Consider the following 26,035-nt stretch of genomic DNA (forward strand, 5'->3'; position numbering starts at 1 on the left):
AGAGAATAAGTAGGAGAAAGATAATTTAAAAAAATAAGCAAAATATCTTAGAATTGTAAATGTACTGTAGCTTTATCAGGGTATTTCCAAAATGTTTTCTGCACTGCCATCCTCATTATGTTTTAATTACCTACTCCATTCGGCATCATTTACACTTCAGTATTTAATTTACTTGGACTCATTTCCCTTCTATGAAACTTGTATTAGGAAAGGTGGATAGATAGATGATATAGGCATCTATCTATCTATCTATCTATCTATCTATCTATCTATCTATCTATCTATCTATCTATCGATCGATAGATAGATAGATAGATATGATAGATAGAAAGGTAGGTAGATAGAAGATAAAAATGGATTATTATGAAGTTTTTTTTCATGAAATTAAGAGGCTGAGAAGTTCTAACTTAGCCAGCTACAACCAGTCAACCTAGGAAAACCAATAATACAGTTCTAGTCTAAGCCCAAAGACCAGAAAATTAGGAGAGCCAATGGTGTATATTCTGGCCCAAGGCCCAAGGCCTCAAAAAGCAGGAAATTTGAGATTTGGGGACAAGAGGAGATGGATGTCCCAGCCCAAGGAGACTGAAGCTTTTTCAGATAGACCTGCACATGTGTACCGAGAAACAGTGTTTTATGAGATATCTGGGCATCCCTTATCAAGATGACCCACAAAAATCAACATAAAACTCAACTCTATTTTAAACTGGCAGTAAAAGGGGGGGGGAAAGTTATACAATTTGTATCTTTCAATTGCACTTTCATTTCCACTGCTTATTAGCTATGTTACGAGTATGTCTTTAAACACCTGTGCTTTAATTTACTCTTCCAGAAAATAATAAGAATATTGTGAATAATAAGAATATTGTCTATAGCACAGAGTTATTTTGAGCCTTAAATAAAATGATCATCATGGGCTCAGGTATTAAATGACATATAATTAACATATATTAGCTATAATTGTTACTATTGGGTCATCATTATTATTATAATTATCATTCTCTCACAAAAGGTTTCGGAGGTCTTGTTATAGAACTCTTTCTCTTGTTTTGAATATACCTCATGGAAAGTGAGTGACCTTTATCAGTACTGAGATTCTTTCTATATCTAGGTATGTGAATTTTGCCAATTATTATAATTTCTCTAAACCTCAGTTTTTCTTATTTATAAGATAACATGTGTATGTATGTGTGGGGTGTGTGTGTGTGTGTGTGTGTGTGTGTGTGTGTGCTGGTCCTGGGACTTAAACTCAGGGCCTTGTGTTCTTTGCTTGGCTTTTTGCTCAAGGCTGGTGCTCTACCACTTGTGCCACATCTCCACTTCTTGCTTTTTGCTGACTAACTATACATAAGAGCCTCATGGGCTCATCTACCCTGATTGCTTTAAACCCTGGTCATCAGATCTCAGCTTTCTGAGTAGCTAGGATTACAGGTGTGAGCCACCAGTGTTCAGCAAGATATGTATTGATAATATCTTGACAGGTATATAAATACTCGAATTCATGAATACTACAAATACTGAAGAAGATCATATGTAAAGTGCTGGTACTTTGTTGATGCCACAAACAATAACTTCCTTTCACCAAAATCCCCATACTAAGCTTCTTCAAATAAAAGCAGCCAAAGTCAATACTAATAGAAAGTTCTCCCTGAGAAAAATATCAATTAAAATAGAATGTTAAGACCCTGTACTGTAGCTCAAGATAAAGTACTAGCCTAGACTGCATATGGCTCTGGGTTCAATGCTCAGCACCAAAAGGAAATTAGAAAAATAGAATTAATTTGGGAAGGTCTCAGGATAAGTACAGGTGCCATTCCTTGAGAGCAGCCTGTGTCACAGGACCACAGGTCCCCACACTGGATTCTGAAGCAATGATGCTGGGGTCACTCATGTCTGCAAAGAGTGAATTAATACCCACTTCTTACCTAGATTTTCAATAGGAGTTTTTTAAACTAGTTCCATTGACTCTACCTACAACCTCACTTAATGGAAATGAGATCACTTTCACTTACAGATGTCTTACCACCTATTCAGTGTTCCCAGCTCAGAAAGATGAAAGTGGAGCCTTGCCAGTTAGAAGTGTATGTGATGTCATTTCTAGTCCATAATTACCACCTTTAACTTCAAGAACACAGACCAGGCAAGGTATTGGTGGCTCACACCAATCCTAGTTTCTTAGGAGGCTGAGATCCAAAGATCATCATTTGAAACCAGCCGGAGTAGGCAAATCTGAGACTCTTATCTCCCATGAATCAGCAAAAGCTGAAAGTGGAAATGTGGCTCAAGTGATACAGCAGTTTTGAGTAAAAAAGCCAAGCAAGAGCTCAAGGTCCTCAAGTCAAGCCCCAGAACACACACATGCATACACGCACACACACACACACACACACACGCACACACACACACACACACACACACACACCTCAAAGACAAATATTTCAGTAGTGCAAAGTCCTCTTGGAGTTAGGAAACCACTATTGGAACGGGGCAAAGTGTATTTAATCCAGCTGATCTTGGTCAATGAGGAGAGACAAAATTACATTTTGTCAAGTTTTATCATTTGATACTCAAAGAGATTTTCTGATTTCTGAAGATCACTTCTATGACTTTGGGTGACTGTTGTTGGGTTTTACAAGGATCTGTTTCCTATATATTATAATTAGCACAATATGGATATACCTTAAAGCACGTGTTAACACAGGAAATTGGATGCATGTTTATTACGTGTGCAAACTAGAGGGCCAGAAAGGTTTGAAGATGGGAGAGTTTTTAGAGAATCCATGATGATGTATAAAATTATATATAGATAAATATGTTTTGAAAAACAGTGACAGGTGTGATTTGCTTTCTCTAGCCTTTGTTCCACCAATCAAAACCTTGGCCCTACCAACCCAGTCTAGAAGGGTTCCTAGGATTTTTTACTACTGTACTCAAAACTTCTACCATTGGCTATCAGGTGATTTTTCACACACACACACACACACACACACACACACGGAAGTGTCCAAGGCAATAGAGTACATCCTTGGCTGGTCACATAATAAGAGCTAAAGACTCAACTGCTAAGGAAGAAGTTGCACTAAAATAAAGTTAATGGCATGCCACCGAACACACTTGACAGTATTTCAGGTAGTATTGCACGCATTTTTTAGAAACATTTTCCTTATGAATAAGGCATATTTGTAGCTTATTTTGGGGAAGATTCTTGTGGGGGTTAGTGGGAAGGGAGTGAATTAAAAAAAGATGTTTGATATACATTTTGAAAACCACTAAAAACCTGTTAATAGCATTTTGGGTGTTCCACATTAGTGCAGGCGTAAGTGCAAAAACAATCAGCATTGATTACTTACTACAAATCAAATAATGGAATTGGTGCTGAGGCTCTGTAGTCTCCTTGACAAGGTAAGGGAATTTCATAAAGGAAAACTGCAGCTGTTTCTACCCAGATGCGCAGATTATAATTAGCAATTTGAATTATGGTCCTTTAATTTAGCTAATATTTGTCCATTTAGCTGCCTTTGCCTATTTTTAGTGATCTAAAACCAAGCATCCTTAAAAAAACACAACACTGAAGTTTCTGGATTTAAAAAACTAGCAATTACATGTACTGGAAAATACAGTGTTTCCTGTTCTAATTGTCCAGAATTAAGTATTCTGTGGAGACCTAAAGACACATCCCTAGCTTCTGAGAACATCCAACTTCCTTGATTGAAGGCTCTGCGTTATATAGATGATGTCTACCTTTTTCTAGGATAGAGGATTAAATGTCCCAAAGGAAAGGAACCACAGAGCAACTACCTGGCACCTTGTCATTGCTAACAGATCTCTAGAGCTGGTCCTATCACCAGACAGTGCTTCAGGCTCAAGTTCATTTGCAGCTAATGACGGGGCTGCCACTCTAGGTAGGATGTGGGCACAGTGGTTACCTCAGTTTCCTATGTCTGATCTCATCAGAACCCAATGGCAGACTGGAGACTCAGACAAAGAGCCCCAGATCCTAAACCCGATCCATTTCTTGTCACGAGGAAACTCTTAATCACCTACAAATGATTGCGACCATGAAATGAAAGTAACCATGGTTTGGAAGCAATTGTGTATTGTTAAGTAGTTACATCGTTGCCCATAGCTCATAAACTACTCATGGTTTTTTTAGCCACTCTAGTGGCCAAAAGTAATCTCTAGATTAGCAATGTAATTAGTCTTCTCAATGATTATAATAGTTAATTAATAGGCCAAGAGTTTAGAACATGTTCATTTGGGGGAGAGTTTTATTCCCTTTGGTTTCAACAAATACCAATAAAATTCTTAATGCTCATTCTTGCTGGGAGTATGGAATGCAGGCATTGCCCTTAACCTGTGCAGTGCAAGCTAATTTCTGATTTTGAAATTTGGCAAAATTCTTCACCATGTAATTATTCATTGGGTACTGAGAAGCATCAGGTGATATGGTGATAGAAGTTGTCTTGGTGGTGTTAAATTACATTTACCTAAAGCCTAGGTAAAGTAATCCCACAGACTTTCTTAAAATATTTACATTTCCAATTACTGTAATGGAGACAGTAGATTCTGTACAAGATAGTTTTGAAAAGCAGGAAAACCAACTAAGTAAATGTAGCAAGGGACAAGATAGACCTTTGTAGAGAAGTTAAGAAACTTAGAACATGTTCATATATAGAACATGTTTATATTTATATGTATAAATATATATTTCTTCTGCCTGTCATATATATGTATATGTGCATATGTGTACATATGTGTACATATGTGTATATATATATATATATATATATATATGTATGTCAAGCAGAAGAAATCAGAGCAGATAATTTTAGTAACATTTTCAGAGACTTTCCCAATTGTAGGTATAGGCAGAATCCAGATTAGATCGGAGGATAAGTGAAAGGAATGAATTCTGAGAACTACTTCTTCTGGTACCAAAATGTAGTGTTGAAATGCATTCCTATATGTGGCGCAACCATAAAATGTCCTCCATAAAATGAATGGGACCCTCCTGCTCCCTTTAGATCATGCTTTCCCTCTGCTTTGGTTTGACAGTGACATTCAAGGGCAAGGTACAATTGACTGTCATCTCAATGAGTTTATGTGTGGAAGGAAATAAACATAGTAAGCACTGGTGTCATGTAAAGGGCTTACTAGATTCTTTACCTGAATTATTATTGCATTTAATCCTTACAAGACTCTGCTAGAATGAGAGCTTCCTTGCAATTTAATAATGGGGAAACCAAGGCTACGGAAAGGTAAGTAACTAATCTAATTAAATATCATTAATCCCACAGTGAATCTAGGAAGTAAGAGTATGCAATATGCTTTGCAGAATATGGTGTGTGTGTGTGTGTGTGTGTGTGTGTGTGTGTGTGTGTGTGTGTGTGTGTGGGTGTGTGTGGGTGTGTGGGTGTAAGACTTGTCTTATTACAAGTTTTTGGAAAGAATACATTTTAATAGCATGGCTTTTTAATGTATGGAAAATAGTTCATATAAAAATGGAGGATGTGCCAGATTGGTTGGTTGCCTTTAAAAATTGTGGGAAATACATAGAACATAAAATTTACCATTATAACTAATTTTTTTTATCTTCACTGTTCAATGTCACTTAAGTACACTTATTCTGAGCGACTGTCAACAACATTCAATTCAGGACTCTTCATCTTGAAGGGCACTCTACTCAGTCATTCATTTATGCATTCATTTTGAATTTATAAATTTATAAATTCAGTACACAGTAACTTCCACTCTCTTTTCCACTCTTGTCCTTGGCAATCATATCCTCCTCTCTGTGTCTATGAATTTGGCCTCTCTAAGTAACATATGTAAGTGGAACCATATATTTGTCCTTTTGGTTTGTTTCACTTAGCACCATGTCCTCAAAGTTTATCCATGTGATAGTATGTTGTAGAATTTTCCTTCTTTTCAAGGTTGAGTAATATTCAGTGGGGTGCGCACATTTCAAATGCAATAACAAACAATCTGAACATACGTCGATCAGTTCACAGACATGGAGGCTGCTTCTCATTTTTGCCTATTGTGATTAAAGTTGCTGTATGCTGGAAGTACTAATAATTCATCAAGCTTTTGATTTTGGTTCTTTTGGGTGTATGCTCAGGCATGAATTGCTAGTGCAAACAGTAATTCCATTTTTAAGTTTCTGAAGAACCATACTACTATTTTATTTAATTCTTATATCTTCGAGTAGTTGTACAAAGGGGTTTGAATTTAACAGGCCATTGATGACTAGGCTGCAACTTGATCAGTGTCACCCCTTCAATTATTTTCTCCCATTTTTTCTTCCAAGTTACTCAGTTCCATTTTCACATATATACATTGAATATCATAATACTAATTTCCATAGTGGTTGTGCCATTTTACTTTCCCAACAACCGTGTACAATTATTAGAATTGCTCCACATCATCATCAACATTAATTATTTTTTAAAAGCATTTTTATTCTGGGAAAACTCGTGGATATGAGGTAGGGCACATACAGGTTTTATTCTACATTGAGAACTAGGACATTGAAACTATTGTAAACGATCTGCTAGTTTACTCATTACTATATCTAAAATGCTTCACAATAAATAGGTGAATCATTACAAACTCGTCAAAAAAACATGAATTTGTCTTTACTAAGTACCAGAACGTATACATTTCTTATCAAATGTATTTACTCCCTACAGTATCTCTATGATCTTCACCAAGATATTCTGTATTACTTCAGTTCCAATAGAACCAACTGACAATAGGCTGAACTGTAGACAGGCCGATAGTGTAGCATCCTTAGTTGGCCAGGGGAAATACCTTTAGTATGATCTAATATAACCAGATGTCTTTATTTTTTTCCCACTGTTTCAGTGATTTCCTTGAACTCAGGGCCTTGGTGCTGTCCCTGAGCTCTTTATTTTTATTATTTATTTATTTTTATTGTGAAAATACTGTACAGAGGGGTTACAATTACATGGGCAAGATAATGAGTACATTTCTTATCAAGCATTGTAGCCTCCTCCTTTGTTTCCCCTTCCCAACCCTTCCCATCCTCCCCCTACTTCCCCACCCAATCCTCCTCCCCCCACCTCCCCACCCAATACTCCTCCCCCCCCCCAAAGTTGTAAAGTTCGTTTTTCCACATAACAACTTGTACATCTCATTGTTGCAATGGATCCACCAGATATCTTTAATGAAAATATTTCCTGCTGGGCATCTGTGGCTCATGCCGGTAATCCTAGTTACTTAGGAGGCTGAGATCTGAGGATTGCAGTTCAAAGCCAGCCCGGCCAGCAAAGTCCATGAGACTTTTATTTCCAATAAACTGCCAGAAAACCAGAAGTGGCACTGTGGCTCAAGTGATAGAGCACTAGCCTTGAGCTGAAGAGGTGAGGGACAGCGCCCAGGCCCAGAGTTCAAGCCCCACAACCTACTGAAAAAATGTTTCCTTTAAAGTGCCTTACCCATGTTAAGTATTTTATAGTTGATACGAAAGGATTTAATGACATGTCACCTTAAAATATGCCAAATTGCTATGAGTGAAAGCACTTGAAAAACTGGAACTGCCATATCAGTACATCTCCAGGGAGGGGTGACTGGAGATTTTACTATCCACCATGAATGCCTCACATATATTGATATAAGATAGAACATTCATTTGTTTGGGGGTGACTATTATTTATTTAATTTATGATTATGAAGTATCTTCCTGATTTTTCAACACTTTATGTAGTTAACATCTAATTGCCTGAGTCTTTCTGGAACTAAGTATTAGAAACTGCAATACTTGCCACATCAATCTAAGGCATTACATATAATTTTTTTTCAAACCATTTTTATACTAGTAGCTGCCTGACTTCAAGATACTTGATACTATTGTTAGTGGTGTGTTACCATCGGAGAAAATCAAAATGAGATGAATCTGAGGCCAGACAGTTTTTCATTGGCAATTGACCCTGTGAATCCTTAATATATACTTTCCTTTTCCCTTTAATTTTTATCAATACTTTTCCCTAAAATATCTCCCTGAGCAAGTATATTTCTACTTAGGCCCTATAAATATTACTCATTTGTATTCAGCACTATGCTGCAGAATATAAGTCGATGAGCTGACTACTGCTTTCAAGTAGTTCATATTTATTTATCACAATCAACAATATAACAGAAAAATTGAATAGCTGTTGTGTGTTGTCATTTATAAATCAATGATTTCACATATGATTTTTTATGTTCTTTCTTTAATAGTCTGATGGGGAGTTCTTGGTAAAACTAGGGTTTAAAGATCAGGTTAGCTACAAATATTCTTTAGAAAAGATGTCAAATACTTTTCTTTACCTCCCCAAAAGGTTTTACATTCTACTTCATGTCTTTTTTCCTTCATGTCTTTAAATCTTTAAATTTTTCTCTTTTTTTAACATGTTGTTGATTATTAGGGTTTTGTTTTTGTTTTGCTTTTTGGGTCCGGTCATGGGACCTGAACTCTGGGCCTGGGCACTGTTCCTCAGCTCTTCAGCTCAAGGCTAGCACTCTACCACTTGAGCCACTGCGCCACTTCTGGCTTTTTTCTTTTTGCTTATGTGGTGCTGAGGAATCGAACCCAAGGCCTCAGGCATGCAAGGCAAACGCTCTACCACTGAGCCACCTTCCCAGTCCATGTTGTTGATTATTAAAGAGAAGTTGAAGCTGGGCATCAGTAACTCATGCCTGTATATAATATTAGCTACACAGGAGGCTGAGAATCAGAGGATTGCAGTTTGAAGCCAGCCTGCGCAGAGAAGTCCATGAGACTCTATCTCCAAAATAGCCAGTAAAAAGCTGGGCTGGAGGTATGGCCCAAGTGGTAGAACCTTAACTGAGCAAGCAAGCTGAGCTAACACAACACCCTGAGTTCAAAGCCTGATAACTAAGAAAAAAAAGAAAAGTTTATGGAATTTTTAAGATCCAGAGGTTCTTTCTGGATTTACCTCTCAGTGGCTGTGAAACATGGATACAACAGACAAGCCTCTTTATCTGTAAAATGGGAACACCCAAACCACTCCTACTTTGGTTCTGTAGAAGATTTTTGGAACCCCAATAAAATAGTGCCAAAGACCATGTGGCTGTTTATAGCATCATTCACTAGACCATAAAAAAAGATCACTGACCCGTTGCAACAATGAGAAGTACAAGTTGTCATGTCGAAAACGAACTTTACAACTTTGGTGGGGGGGCCGGGGGAGGCTGGGAAGGGATATGAAGGGTAAACAAAGGAGGAGGCTGCAATGCTTGATAAGAAATGTACTCATTATCTTGCCCATGTAATTGTAACCCCTCTGTACAGTATGTTCACGAAAAATTAAAAAATTAAAAAATAAAAAGAAATGTACTTGTTATCTTGCCCATGTAATTGTACCTCCTCTGTACGGTATTCTCACAATAAAAAATATTTAAAAATTATAATTAAAAAGGCAAGAGAAACAAAAAAAGATGCAAAATTTTAGACAGAGGAATAAGTTTTATTGCTCAGCAATTAATCAATTTTATTCACTATAATAATAGTAATAATAATATGTGTTAAGACCTCAAAATTCCTATATTTGTAGATATTAAATGCTTTCACCACAATTAAAAATTGTATGTAAGATGATAGATGATGTTAAAAGCTTAATCATTCTACAAAATATACAAGTAGCAAAGTATCATCTTGCACCCTACAAATTAATATTTGTCAACCTAAACTATGATATAATATAAAATTACCTGACACTTAGTAATAGACAACACCACTGAATCTGTACTGGTACTGAGATGTAGGACAATGTTTTATAGATTTGCTCCCAGAATTGGTACATGAACTTTGTATTTCTAGTCTTTAGTCTGTGTTTTCTCTCATTACTTCTGCCTCTTTCCCATCCCCTACCAGGGATTAAAAACCACTTGAGGACTTCCTGTTTGAGTGTTTACACTTAACAGATCCAGATTTTTTACCCAATTATTTTATGGTATTTCTGAAATTTTCAAAGCTGTTTTAGAAATAAAATATCTTGATGTTCACAAAAAAAAAAAAGGTCACTGCAGGCAAAGGGCTGTGGGAAGCCAACAAGAAACATGAAAAGCATACATGTCTGTTCTGCCAAGTGATTTCACTTGGTCCCATAATGTAAGTGTGAAGTATTTCTATGCAGTGTAGGTTCCTTGAGGCAAAAAAAGGGGAAATTGAAAAGTTGCTTAGAATATAGCAATAAAATGGAAACTTGAAATATCATCTTTTAGTTTATAGATCTTCTGCTTCACTGTTTACTTAATAAAGTCTTCAGATAAGTTGGAAATTGCAATTTCAAGTCTTTCAATTATCAGTCTAATCCTTTATGGGCTATTGTCCATGTATTTTATGAAATCTTTCTGTATACCATAGGCAATAGGAAGGGAGATTTGTGGGCAAGGATAGAGTAAATCCTCTGCCAAAATGGGGCCATAATCAATACAAGTTACTGAAAATCCACTCTTTTTGCACAACTTATTTTATGAGGTACTTGTGTAAATGGCACCTACCCATACCCTCACATGTCAATTTCTTCTTAAAGTATGTTAGCAACAATTGCTATCATAAAAAAAATAGAGGATTAGAAGGAAGAATGTAAGCTAAGAAGAATAATGGCAGTGTTTGAATGTAGGCTGAATGAGTTAAGATTATTTTCCTGATCATCATAAATATATGTATATTTATATTCAGCCATCAGTTATTTGTGTGTATTTTTTAAACCTACAAAGTGAATGTTCTACAAGGGACATAAGAGAGGAACCCCTTTTTCTGGTCTTTTGTCAGGTTTGTATTGTTTATGTCTTCGTGTATACCTGATCCCTTGTCTTTTACTCCAATCCCACGTAGGAATTAACTATTATAGTAATTAGTATGCTGCACAGAAAATATCCCCTAAACAAACCTAGATTCTAATGGTCTTCACCAGGCATACATACTTCCCATCTCCCCCCCAACTCGCCCCCTCCCCCATTTCAAGATTGTAAAGTTCATTTTCGACATAACATTTTGTACATCTCATTGTTGCAATGTGTATGATATTCTTAACAGAGGATCACAATAGCCCAGTTGCTAAGTACATTGAACCATATATAATGAAGCGTATAAACATGAACAAGAATTGGAAAAACGGGGTTCTTATATGTTGTATATGCAGTTATTTCTTTTTTTCTGTTTTAGTATTGTGTACCCTTTGTCTTGTATGTAAGTTTATCTGATTTGTAAAAGGGAAAGGGAATCACAGACACAACAGGACAAAGGGTCAACTAATGCAACAATGATACTCACTTGACACTATATTGGAAATGAACTATACAGCTTGGGGAAGGAGGGGAAGATGGAAGGGTAGTGAGAGAAAATGAAGGAGAGGGTAACAGTGTTTAAAAAGAAAAGTGGTCATTACCTTACTTATGTAACTGTAACCCCTGCTCATCACCTTTACAATAAAGATTTTTAAAGAAGTAAAATTCTAGAACTTAAACTTCATACTAGCCATTGAACCCCATTCCTACCTTAGTGCTAATGTATGGTTTCAATAGCAGCAACATTTCAGATTTACAATCAAGTAAGAAATGGAAAATATAGAAAGTAGAATGAATTTCAAGAAATGTTTTATTTCACAGTCAATTCTGTTCAGCAGGTGGTACAATGTAAGATATTTAAAGGATCAAGTGATATCTACCTCCTGAATTATCCTATATTTACATTATGCTCTATTCAGTCCAAAAGGTAATGTCACCCTACATGTACTTTTATTTAATCAAGTTCTATATGAAATCAGATGTGAGATTTAGAGCTATAGCACTCAGGAATGTTCACCTCCTATTTAGGCTCTGAGCAGGAAGAGACCATTGTTACCATGAGAGCCCCCAAACTCCTCCTAACCCTCAAGATTCACTGAGTAAATTCAGGAGTGCCTTCAGAACACAGCATCATGGCTTGTGCCAGGCATACTCAGCTGCCAGGAATCTACAGGCCTGGAGCATTTAGGTGACAGAATTAGGATGGATTATGGCGATTCTCTGGTAAAGGAATGGAAAAGTATCATTCATAATAATGAGCATGCAGATGTTATATTTCCCAAATCAGACCTGACAATAAGAACACAGCAACATCAAACATCCAGAGGAAGATAAAGTCAGCATTTCTAGCTTCTCCCCTAAAAGAATAACCACATGTTTTAAAAGAATACTTCTATAGCTCATTTTTTTATACACACGTGTGGAAGTAGATGCAGGGAGGTGCGAGAGCCTGACATCCCTGGCTTGTCTTGAAGCTGACATTCAGCTCTCTGAGTGGGGACATTTGAAGAGCTAGCAAGAACTAAGGAGTATAGTAGGAGAATGCTTCCCTCAGGGGAAAAGGGAGTCGTGATAAGCTTGACCCAGAAATAAAGCCTTCCTCATCAGAAGAGAGTACGGAGCAGAACTTGTCAATCAGTCATGGCCCTGAGTCTGCGTGATCCAAGGACTAAAGATAGTAAGGGAATCAATGAAATAGCAGTCACGCTAGGACCTGCATGTTTTGGGATGGGTGGCGCGTTTTTTCTTTCTCTAGTGGTCCTAGGGATTGTACCAAGGGTCTGGCTCTGGCTAGACAAGTGCTCTACCCTGTGACCTTCATCTTCCAGACCTTTTGTATTTTGTTTCTGAGACAGGATCTTGAAAACTTTGCCTGGACTGGCCTCAAATTTATGATCCTTCTGCTATTGCCTTCTAAGTAGCTTGGCTCACAGGCATGTACCACTATGCCCAGCTTGGAGTTGATGCTCTTTAACTATAATCATGTAAAAAAAAGAAACACTAGCAAATTTAGTCTGCCATTGATTGCAGCATAGTCCAGGCCTCTCTGGGTCTCCCGTGTACCTGGGGTGGTGGAAGTATGAAGTAGTGGAAGTATCAGTGAGCCCAGGGGACATCATCAGAATGATGAGATAAAGGCTTTAAAGAGTTACTGGAACAGTGAGATTGTCAGACCAGAATGATGTTCTATCCTTGGAAAAGAACACAGATTCATGAAATCTTTGAAAATATGCTTTCAAATTTAATTTACATGTATATTAACAATGTATTTCTTTAATTAAATATTTTTGATGCATTACAGTCAAATACCTACATGTCTGGAGCATGAGGCCACCCAGTTAGGTCTATTTCTTAACTACCTAGATGGGCTAAATGAATGTAATGAATTCCCAGTGAATAACTCAGGCCCTCTAAGTTCCAGGTGGCTCTTGTAGGATCTGAGTCCACGTGCTCTTTCTGAGGGCTACATTAATGTAGTCTGGGCAGGACGGCACTCCTGGGGTTTGGTGATTGGGGTGTGTGACAACGAATCAGCCTCACAGTAGCATAAATGAAGACAGAAAGGCAAAGTTGAGGCTGGAGAAAATACTCTAAAACTTAAAGGTCAACTCAGGGTCTCCACACTGAGCAGAAATGTAGATAAAGAAACCATGGTGTGGACAGAAGCCAGGACATGGGGGTTTAGCAGAAGCTGCCTAGACATCTTCTGGAGCCCTGGGACAGATGATTCCCTGCCTTCTTAGAAAGGATCTGAGCTTCACGGGCCTGGCAGAAAATCCATAGGTTTTATGGCTACAGGTAACAATTTTGTGGGACTGCCAAAACCTCTATCACAAACTGGCTGCCTTCATCAACAGCAATTTATTTCTTACAGTTCTAGGGTCCTGAAGTACATGATCAAGGTATCAGGTGTAGGTAGTTCTTTTTCTCTCCCCTGAGGCCTTTCTTCTTGGCTTGTGGATGGCTGATTGGCTGTCTTCTTGTAGTCAAGTGTGTTCATAACCCAGTCTCTTCTTTTTATATAGACACCATTGTATTGGATCAAGGATCACCCATGTGACCTCATTTTAGCTTAACCACCACAATAGACTCTGTCTTCCAACATTCTAAGCAACTGGAAACTAGGATTTTAACATATGAATTTGATGTGTGAGTAAGGAGACAAACCACTTATCTCATAATTCATTTTGAAATAATAATGCCAATGTTTATGTTTTTGGTTAGTCTCTTATAAAGAAGACACCATTATTTAGGGCAGAGATGAAGAGTAGTTTAGGTTTGAGGATAGACTGGTGGGAAACTGGGCAGCACCATTTCCCAAATGGTCATCCAATTCTCATTGCTGGAAGTTATTTGTACAGGAGATTATCTTCCTTTCCCTTAAAGGGTTCCTTCCAAACCAAAATAAGTGTGGAGTGTTAGCATTACAGCTCAGTGTCTTCAGAAGGAGGTATTATCTCCATCATGGTATGAAAACGTAGGGAAGGAAAGGAAGTGGAATTGGACAGAGGGAGGAGCTGACTCAATGCAGTCAATATCATCCAACAAAGGCCTTCAATATCCCACGGAGTTCTGGAACTGAAACAGCCTCTTAAGAGTTGTCTCTCTCATTAATAAGCAAGAGGGCTAGACTGGCCATCTACATATACCAGTAGTTGGATGAGCACCATCTCCTGCAATGAAACATTATCTTGAACAAGGCAGCACTCTCTCTCTCTCTCCAACAGCATCCTAGCTGCTGGGAATGACAGCCTCAGATGCCAGGGGTTGAGACACCTTTATATACTGGCCAAGTTATCAAGCAAAAAGACTAATGAAAACCTCCCCCATGCAAAGATGACATGCTTTCAGATGACAAATACCTACTTCAAAAGAAATAAGCTTTGATTTTCCTTGATAAAAAGATAGTGGTTCCTATGAAACATGTGATTATAGTATTACTTGCAAACAAACATATTCTGAAAAGTCGGAAAGAGAGTCTTAAACAAATGTGCTCATTGTGCTTCATTCAGAATTGATTTTTGCACAGGATGATAGAAAAAGCCTCTAGTTTCCTGTAAGTAGATAGCCAGTTTTCCCAGGAACATTTGTTGAAGAAGCTATCTTTTCTCCAGGAAATATCCTTTGTCAAAAATGAGATGGTTGTAGCCATGTGTTTGATTTTGGATCTTCTATTCTGTTCTATTGGACTTTGTGTCTGTTTTTGTGCCACCATCATACTGTTCTGTTATTTCAAATAAAAAGCTAGAACATTTCTATAGTGTAATTTGAAGTCTGGTATTGTGATACTTTCTGAGTTGTCCTGTTCCCTACCCCCATCCCCAGAATTACTTTTGCTATTTGTGGCATTTTATGCTTCTGTGTCAATTTGAAGATTAAGTTATTTATTTCTGCAAAAAAATGATATTAGGATTTTTGACAAGTATCACATCGAGTCTGTGCATTGCTTTAAGTAACATGCCCAATGTTACAGCATTAATGTTGCCAATCTGTGAACATGAGTGGTCTTTCCATCTTCCCATGTCTTCTTCAATTTCTATCTTCAAGTGTTTTTAGTTGTCATTGTGGATGTCTTTTGCTCTCTTGGTTGAGTTTTCACTACACTTGTTTAAAAAATGCTATTTTAAATGGAATTATTTCCCTGATTTATGTAAGATCTGAAACTGAACCTACTGGAAAACATATGGAAAACTATGTAAAAAGCTATTTTCTAAATAGTATTCCAAGTGCCAAAAACTCTGGATAGTTAACAAATAAGACTGAATCAACTTATAAAATGCCTGCAGAGCAAAATAAACCATTACCAGAACCACGAGACAACCCAGAAAATATGACAAAATCATCACCAGCTATTTAACAGATAAAGTTTTAATATTCCAGTAGCTCAAAAAGTTAAATAGTAACAGTACAAATATCCCAATTAGTAAATGAGCAAGCTAATCAAATAGATAATTATCAGAAGAAATCTAGACACATGAAGAATTGTTCAAAGTTTTTAGCCATTAAGGAAATTCAAATAAAAACTAAATTAAGATTCAATCTCACCTTAGTCAGAATGGAAATTATCAAGCAAACTACAAATACTGGTGAAGATACAAGGAAAAAATGCAACCTTCATGTGTCATTGGTGGTAATGTCACTACTGTAACCTTTGGAAAATGATATGGAGGTTTCTCAAAAAAAAAAAAATCTAAAAACAAACATACCTTTCCGGCTCACATCTGTAATCCTAGCTACTCAGGAGGCTGAGATCTGAGGATCATGGTTCAAAGCCAGCCCAGGCAGAAAAGTCCATGAGACTCTTATCTCCAATAAAACCACTCAGAAAATCGAAGTGGCATTGTGGTTCAGGTGGTAGAGTGCTAGCCTTGAGCTGAAGATCTGAGGGATAGCACCCAGGCCCAGAGTTCAAGCCCCATGACTGGCCAAAAAAACCCCAAAAACCAAAAAACCAGAAACCAAAAAAACATACCTTATAAGCCTGCCATACCACTAAGGAGCATATAGCCAAAGGATTCTAAATCAATTCTAAATTAACATTCAAAATCAATAGCTGCACACCCATGTTTATTTCAGCTCTATTCACAAACCAAACTATGGAGTCAATCAAATTACCTAACAATGAATGAATGGACAAAGTTCCATTCTGTGCTGGATGCTATCCATACATTATCTCATTGAATTTTCAATGTAATTTTCAGAGACTAAGGTCATTTTTTATGTAAAGAAACCAAAAGTCTGTAGTGTTGAAGTCCCATTATGTATTTGCCTTTGAGATTATTGAGATTCCAACACAAGCATTGTGGCTGACTTCAAAGCTGATAGTTTTTTCTATGTACTGAATTTAAGTCTTTTGCAATGTTAATTTTTTACTGTTTATATGACACATTCAAATATTATTTTCTGCATAGAAACTTATTTTTTCATACTCTCATATGGCAGTTTTAGCTCACACTTCTTACCATCTGTCATATGTCTGGATTAGCATCAGTAGATTAAAGTCTGCAAATGTTTCATATCAACAGAAGCATCTTAGTTGATTTCAAATATGTCAAAGCCAAGCCTAGTGAAAACAGCACAATAAGCATCAAATCCATGATGTCCGGTGTTCCAGAGGATTTCTGCATGTCACTTGAAAGGTAATTAGATACACTGAGAATGGTGCTGTCTTTCGGGGAACTGAATATTTGGATTTTGTGAATTACTGATAATGCCTTTGTCCCTCTCTTTGTAGTCTGAGTCTAGCCATCTGCCCGTAGCTTCCTGAGGAGGGTCACACAAGAGATCCATGAGCATTAGTGCAGGCTGTGAGGACTAGCTTCCAATGGAGCTACTCCAAACACTTCGCACCATTTAGCTTTCCCAAACCAACGAAAGTTTGGCTGGGCATTATGTGGCTCCTGAAACACTGGGCATCAGCCACAGTCCAGGAGGCTTCATATCTAATTTCTGCCCTCCATAGCAGGGGATGGCCACTCTCTACTCCAAGTGTCTTCTGCCATCTTTTCCCACCTTTACCTCTTAGAAACTTGAGGATTAAAGCCTCATCCTGAAAAAAAGCCACAGAGATAAGCCGTAGGATCACAGCAGAAGGTCTCTTCTTTGGGCAAAATACTGTGTTGCCAGGCTCTAATGCCTTCCTTGGCAGGTTGCCCTCTTTAATATAACTATCAGGGTTCCATAGCCTCAGACTTCCTCCTGACTCTACCACTTTCTCTTATTTCTCTCACAAACTCTCATATGATTACTCTGGCTTCAATTTGATTATTACAAACAATAGTTACTGCAAGAAACTAAGAATAAAATAAAATAAAAATAATCAATCATCCATATCTGCATTGTCCAGCTGTAACTGTGTTTTACTGCTGTTAAGGCGTATATGTATTTGCAGATTTAGGTATTATTTTTGCATTGACATTGGGACATGAACTCAGGACCATGCACTCTTGTTCAGATTTCTCACTTAAGGCTGACACTTTGCCAGTTGAGTCACACTTTCACTTCTGATTTTTTGCTGGTTAATTGGAGCCAAGAGCCAAGAGTCTAAGACTGATGGATCCTTAGATCTCAGTCTTCTGCGTAGTTAGGATTGCAAGCATGAGCCACTAACCCCTGGCTGAGATTAATTTTACATACTAGTTTACTGAACTCCTATTTTCAAACAGTATGACACCATGAGAATCTTCTCATGTTTCCACCTATTTGTCAAACCAGAAACTCTTAAAAATATTGACAAATGCCGGGTGCCAGTGGCTCACACTGTAATCCTAGCGACTCAGGAGGATGAAAGCTGTGTATCATGATTTGAAGCCTGGGGCAGGAAAGTTTGTAAGACTTTTGTCTCCAATTAACTACCAGAAAACTGGAAGTGGCATTGTGGTTCAAGGTGGTGGCGTGCTATCCTTGAGTGAAGAAGTTCAGGGACCAAGCCCTGAGTTCAAGCCCCATGACCATTATATAATATATTATATTAAATATAGTATACATAAAGAGAGATATATGGACAGTAATTCCTTTAATGTTTGACTTCTAAACTCAAAAATAGAATTATTAAACTGCTGCAACAAATACACTAATATACGTGTATGATATGAACACGACATTTGGATGTATCTACCTAGTGAAAGGCAAAAAAGAATTTGGAAGAGTTCTCATTTATTTGTTCACATTGCTATTTTTTGAAACAATCTTAAATTTCTTCAAAAACTTGCAAGAATGTTTTTGTATTCATCAACCATTTATGACTAAGTTGCTCACTTGATTTATCTCTCCTTCCAGAATACTTTAGTGTCTATTTCCTACCAGCAAATATAGTCTAGTACATAATTACATTGCCACTATCCAGTTCAGGAAATGAACACTGATACATAATTACTATCTAATCTCCAGGCCCCATCAAATTTCTCCAGCTGTTCCCAATTCTTTATATAAACCAAAGTTCCATTTATCCATTTGCCAATCTTTATCCTGTCACTTCAGTCTCCGTAAATCTAGAACAATCTAGAACAATATACTTGTCTTTGTTTTTTTACAAGTGTGTGTGTGTGTGTGTGTGTGTGAGAGAGAGAGAGAGAGAGAGAGAGAGAGAGAGAGAGAGAGAGAGAGAGAGAGAGAGAGAGAGAGAGAGAGAGAGAGAGAGAGAGAGAGAGAGATTGTGCACCAGTAGTACTGGGGCTTGAACTCACAGAAACAAGGTACTGTCCCTTAATGTTATTAGCTCAAGACTGATACTCTACCATTTGGCTCCTCTTCTGGCTTTTTTTTTCTGATTAATTGAAGATAAGAGTCTCATAGACTTTTCGCCTGCCCTGGCTTCAAATGTTGATCCTCAGATGTTAGCCTCTTGAATATCTAGGATTAAAGAAGTAAGATACTCATGTCTGGATTTTTACACTCTTGATACTTATGAAGATTATAGGTTAGTTATTTTGTGCCTCTCTTGACTTTGCTTGTTTTTCAACTTGGTGATTTTTCAGTCTATGTCTCTTTGTCAGGAATCCCATAGATTCATATTATATCCTATCGGACAAAACAGTGATCACATATGACTAGTAGTTTTCATATCAAGCACTCGATTCAAATGGTACCTGTCTGGTTTCTTTACTTATAAGTTACTCTTTGGAATGGGAAGGTGGCTCAGTGGTAGAAGTGCTTGCCTTGCATGGATGAGGCCCTGGGTTCGATTCCTCGGCACCACATAAGCAGAAAAATCTGGAAGTGGCACTGTGGTTCAAGTGATAGAGTGCTAGCCTTAAGCTGAAGAACTGAGGGACAGTGCCCAGGCCAAGAGTTCAGGCCACACAGCCAACAAAAGAAGTTACTCTTTTTGCCAGATACTGGTGGCTCATGCCTATAAATCTAGCTATTCAGGTATCTGAGATCTGAAGGTACCAGTTCAAAGCCAGCCTAAGCAGGAAAGTCTGTGAGACCTTATCTTCAATTAACCATCTAAAAGGCCAGAAGTGGAGTTATGGCTCAAGTGGTAGAGTGGTAGCCTTGAGCAAAAAAACTCAGGGACAGTACTCAGAGTTTAAGCCCCAGGACCAGGACACACACACACACACACACACACACACACACACAACACACACACACACACACAACACACACACAGAGTTATTCTTGTTTTTCTCATAAATGAGTTTGATGTTGTGTTATCCCACTTTGCCTTAAAATGTCAGTTTATTCATTATTAATTTACTATTATTAATTATTGGGTATAATATAGGGTATAATAAATTTTTACCTGTATTGGTCTTGAACCATAATCTTTCCAAACTCTGCATCGAAGTAGCTAGGATGAAAAACTTACATCATGGGCACCAGGTTCAAGCAGGGGCTCTTAATTTATATCAAATTCCTGTTTTATCCAGTGAGTTATAATCTATTATTAGCATTTATTTGGGGGTTCACATCGTTGAATATTTGGCTTGTGGGAGTTCTATTGTCCTTTTGTCCTCTCCTTATATTCCAATATTCCTTATATTTCTTAAGTACCTTCTTATTTTCAGGAACAATGTTATAGCTGCATCTTTACTACCTCAACCCTGAACCTAGCCATTTCTCCAGAAATTTAGCTTTCAAATGAAACTAGCTGCTCTTGTAGCTTACCTAGTATCTGTTCCAGATCTTCTCCATAAACAGACCTGCGGAGGGAGGGGAGTGGAATCTACCAATCTTCATATCACTGTTTATTTCCATAACTTTTAATTTACACTAAAACCATCAGAATCTATGTATGTATGTATGTATGTATGTATGTATGTATGTATGCATGCATGTATGTATGCATATGACCTGTATTTAAAACTTTATACTGTCTTTTATTTTCCCAGCAAACTGATTATTTTGTATTTTCTTCTCATCTTCTAGAGGGCTGGAATTTGTCTTGGGGTATGTATTTAGTCTGAAACTCTTACCGGCTTATTATTTCAAGTAGTGTCCAATATGATTTATGAAAGAATACACCTCTTTCCCAATCTTTTTTTTTATTGTGAAAATACCATACAGAGGGGTTACAATTACATGGGCAAGGTAATGAGCACATTTCTTATCAAGCATTGTTGCCTCCTCCTTTGTTTCCCCTTCCCATCCTTTCCCTCCCCCCCGACTCCCCGCCAAAGTTGTAAAGTTTGTTTTTGACATAATGACTTATACATCTCATTGTTGCAATGGGTCTACCTGCATCCCTATTTAAACGGTTTGCAAATTCTAATGCTAGGGAATACTAACAAATTTCTAAATAGATCTTCAGAGCTGTTTATATGTCTGTTTATTCTTGTGCCACTGCAGTCTAGTTTTTACTACTGTAGCATTTTATTATGTTTTAGACTCTGCCAGGAGAATTTTCTGATACCTCAAAGCTTACATGCCAGTGGATTAATATTTTCTGTTCACAGAACATTTGAGAGTACAGCAAATTACTGAGCGGATTATTTAGTTGTCAAGGACTTTGTGTTATTGCAGAGACTTTGTTACATATCTAACTATTTCTTCTCCTTGCCCTGGATCCTTGGGGGGAGGGAGGGAGTGCCACAACACATTGGCAGAGATCAGACACAATAGTGGCTCGGAATTACTGGATAGTTCCCTGGAGCATCCTCAGGGATGGTGTAATTAACTAGAAAGGTGAATTTGGTCCTTCCAAACAAAAACTAAGATAGGCAGTTGCAATGTTACTCAATGTGTGTGTGTGTGTGTGTGTGTGTGTGTGTGTGTGTGTGTGTGTGTGTGTGTGTGTGTGTGTGAGAGAGAGAGAGAGAGAGAGTGACACTGGAGTTTGAATTCATGGCTTTGCATATGCCACTTGAGCCACTTTTCTAATCTTTTTTTGCCCCAGATATTTTTGAGATTGCATCTCAACTTTTGCCCTGGAAGCTCAAACTTAATATTAACCTCCTCTTCCTTCTGGGCTGACAGACAAATGCCACTATGCCAGCTTCTTCTGTTGAGCTGAGGCTCTAGCAAAGTTTTACTTGTATTGGTCTTGAACCATGATCCTCCCAGTTTCTGCCTCCAGACTAGCTAGGATGAAAAACTTACATCATGAGCACTAGGTTCAACAACTTTATTTTTTCAACCCTGCTATTATTTTCTAATCATCAGGTGTCATTTGGGTAGAATAATTTACACTTTAAAGCAAGGGAGCTACCATAGATAGTGGAAAAGTAAAAATCTAGTTAACTTTAGCGTTAAAACATAAAAACAAAGCATTTAAAACAGACCTTCAGCCAAGCAGGCATGAGTGGCTCCTATCTTTAATCATAGCTTCTCAGGAGGCTGAGATCTGAAGATTGTGGTTCAAAGCTAACTCAGGCAGGAACATCTGTGAAATTCTTGTCTCCAATTAATCATCAAGAAGTTGGAACTAGAGCTGTGGCTCAAGTGGTAGAGCTCTAGCCTAAGTGATAAAGCTGAAGGACAGTACCCAGGCCCTGGGTTTAAGTCTCAGTACTGTACTGGCATAAAAAAATGAGGAAGGAAGGGAGAAAGGAAGGAAGGAAGGAAGGAAGGAAGGAAGGAAGGAAGGAAGGAAGGAAGGAAGGAAGGAAGGAAGGAAGGAAGGAAGGAAGGTGAGGGAGGGAAGGAGGGAAGGAAGAAACAGTTTTTTGCATAATAAAATCTAGGAGTTTTATTTCATATTTTCTAATCTGATTACTACTCTGCTCTTTTCATTTTCCCTGGTGATTAAGCTCCTTATGCTTACTTGTGTTGGAAGTAGCTGGACACCAATGCTGCACCTTTATTGTTATTGGTCCCCACCGGCAGGGTGGCCAGCACACCCTTAATTTCTTGCTCCACTGATTTACAAATGGCATAGTTGGAAATAACACAGCCATAGACTGAAGGGTGGGGGATGCCCCTAATCTTTTAAATAGCTCATAGGCAAGCATCCAGAATGCCTGGACACCTGAAACAACAGAGTGACAATGGAAACATTGAGGTTAGAGGATAAGAGCTCTCAAAGCCAGATGAGAATGCAGGATCATTGGTGCTTAGCTGCTCCATATTGTTTTCAAAGGCACAACTTTTCTTAGGCACTTCTGCAATGGTTCTATGGCATAAGAAATGCTAAGTGGCCTTAGATACTACTGCACTAAGCATGACTGGACAGGAATGGCCCCAGAGTACAGGTCATATATCAACTAGGATGAAATCTCCATAGGTGCTACCATACTCATAATACATTGTCTTTATTTTCTTTTGTCCACATCTAAAAAAAAAATAGCCATGCTGGGTGCTGGTGGCTCGTGGCTATCATCTTTGCTACTCAGGAGGCTGAGATCTAAGGATTGCAGTTTGAAGTCAGCTAGGGCAGAAAAGTCCATGAGATTCTTATCTCTAATTCACTACCAAAAAGCTGGAATTGGAGCTGTGACTCAAATGACAGTGTGTTAGACTTTGCAAAAAAGGTAATGGATGGTGCCCAGGCCCTGAATTTAAGCCTCATGACTGGCACATGCATACACACACACACACACACTCACACACACACACACACACAAACTAGCCATATGTGCATTGTACTTAAGGCTTTACAAAGTATATATACAAACACATATACATATAAACAGGGATTTTACATATATCTGTCTCTGTATATGCATATATATATACACACATACACACACAAACTAGCCACATGTGCATTATACTTAAGGCTTTATAAAGTACATATACAAACCCATATAAACATAGATTTACATATATCTGTCTCTATATATATATCAGGTTTTTTAAAGTCAAACATGAGGCAAGGCTTTTTTAACACTAACTATTGGGAACAGAGAATGATCTCATTAAATCCTTCCCAAAGCCATAAAGAGTGACTTTCAGGTGAGCTCTGTTATTTAGATGAGAAGACAAGAAATGCATTGCCCACCTCTTCTCCACTTCTAGCACTTACTAAACAAAGAGGCTGCTTTTCCTCTGGTTGTGTTGGTCCTGGTAAAGCTGGTGAGGGAGCTTCTTGATACGATGTTGTGTTGTTGTTGTTGTTGTTGTTTTCCAGTATTAGATTTCCTCTGATGTCTGTTTCTGTCTCCTAACCTGTTTCTGTAGATCTTCAAATCTCTCTGGCGCAGCCAGGAAAAAGAGTTTAATATGAACCTGATAGATAGACATCCTCTTATCTGGGCCAGTGAGAAGGTGGAGATGAGACAGCATTCAGAACAGTAGGGTCCTACAATGTGCATTTACAATAATTTGTACCCTGAGAAATGCTAAATATGAACAGTCACCCTTTGGTAGCATCATGGAATAAAGCTATATATTTTGTCTTTGCAAGTGAAAATAAAGTACTTGATTCTTCCCCTTTGTTCAGGTTATGGAGAAAGAGAAAGTCTCTGTTTCATGATCTGCAGTCATGGCTAGAGCCCTGGCCTGGATTTGAATCTTGACAATGGATGACTTAATGATATCCCTAAGGAAATTATATACCCTTCCTCAGCTTCCAATGTCTTAGTGCTTACATGGCTGATAGATTCAGACACAGAATAAACACCAAATGGTGTCAGTTATTATTGCTTTGGGTTGCTTTTAGAGTCGTGGGTGTGAACTAAGGGCCTTGTGCTTGCCAGTCACTCTACCACTTGAACCATGCTCCAGCCCAACTGTGACCTTTAACTGATCCTTAGATCCCAGGCTCCAGATGCTGCTGCCTATGTTGTTTGGGGCTGGCCATCACCTCTCCTTTCCTTCCAGGCCACAGGGTAGTTCAAGACATGATACAGACCAAAGATCATTCCCGGCTTTCCAGGACTTATGACGGACACTTGACCTACCTCCCCATAAGAATTATTCTTGATTCTTTCCTTTTGTTATATATGGAAGCTAAGTCAGCAAAAGTGTTAGCCCCCATATGGTACCTGGAGGTTGCTTGACCATCTGTGAGGGGATAGAGAGACATCTTCCTGCTGCTCCTTTCATTCTTAGGTAAGCTCTTTGACACAGTTTAGAAACCCAATTGATACAACAGTATTCCTTTCCTTTTTTTGTTTTTACTATTGTTATTATAATGGTGTTATAAGGGGTTATTATATATTATTATATAATTATATAATATATTATTATAATGTGATTATAATAATATATTATTATATTATTATAAGGTTATTATAAGGGGTTACAGTTACATAATTCTGTTAATGAGAATGTTTTTTAAACAATGTTACCCCTTTCCTAGCTTTCTCCCAGTTTTTCCCTTCCATCCCCACATACAAGTGAACAAGAATATATTTTTATATTTGTATATTTATATTTCTATATTTTATATACTTTTTCCTATGCCCAGGGATCTTTTGGTCTTTTTATAATTTTTAAGAGTATTTTTAGTCATTTAATGGAGCATTTTATGAATACAACGCATCTTGATCAATGTCATCCCCTTCAATATTCTCACCTCCTTTTTGACGCACCCATTCCCTTACTTTTTAAAAAAAATTTTGTGGTAAATAGAATGAATTCTTGACTGCATTCTCTCCCTACTTTTCCTCTTCATTACTCCTCTCCCCTTGCCCTGCCCCCCCACCGTGTATCCGTTTCCTGGTGTTGATTTTGTTAGGCTTTGACCTAGTCTTTCTAAAAACATACTATTTGAGCTCTCCATAGAGTCTAATATACTTCAGTTAATTCATTTGTAACCACTTGCATACCATCCAATGGTTTTACTTATGGATTTAAAGGTACAGTCTATTTACTACAAATGGTTTACTTCACTTAATAGATTTTTTTCCAAGTCTTTCATTTTTCACAAATTGTACAATATCATTCTTTTTAATGGATGAGTAAAATTCAATTATGAATATATACCATAATTTCTTGATCCATCCATCCATTGAATGGCATCTGGGCTGACTCCATGTCTTGGCTATGGTGAGTGGTGCTGCAGCTAACATGGTTGTACTGGTGGCTTTACTGTAACATTGTTTGTGTTCTGTTGGATAAATTCCCAGGAGTAGTATTGCTGAGTCATAGAGAAGTACTATGTTGGAAAAAAGAACTATGGACCTATCTCTCTGATGAACACAGATGCCAAACTTCTCAACAAAATACTGGCCAATTGAATCCAACAACTAATCAAAGAAATCATACACTATGATAAGATGGGATCTTTTATTTTGTTTGAGACAAAATTTCAATATGTAACTCACATTGACCTTAAATTCACAATCCTCCTGTTTTAGTCTTCCAAGTGCTGGGATGAAAGGCAAACACCTCC

The sequence above is a fragment of the Dipodomys merriami genome, unplaced genomic scaffold, assembly GCF_024711535.1.
Source record: "Dipodomys merriami isolate MVZ:Mamm:240054 unplaced genomic scaffold, mDipMer1.0.p SCAF_51, whole genome shotgun sequence".
Lineage (NCBI taxonomy): Eukaryota > Metazoa > Chordata > Mammalia > Rodentia > Heteromyidae > Dipodomys > Dipodomys merriami.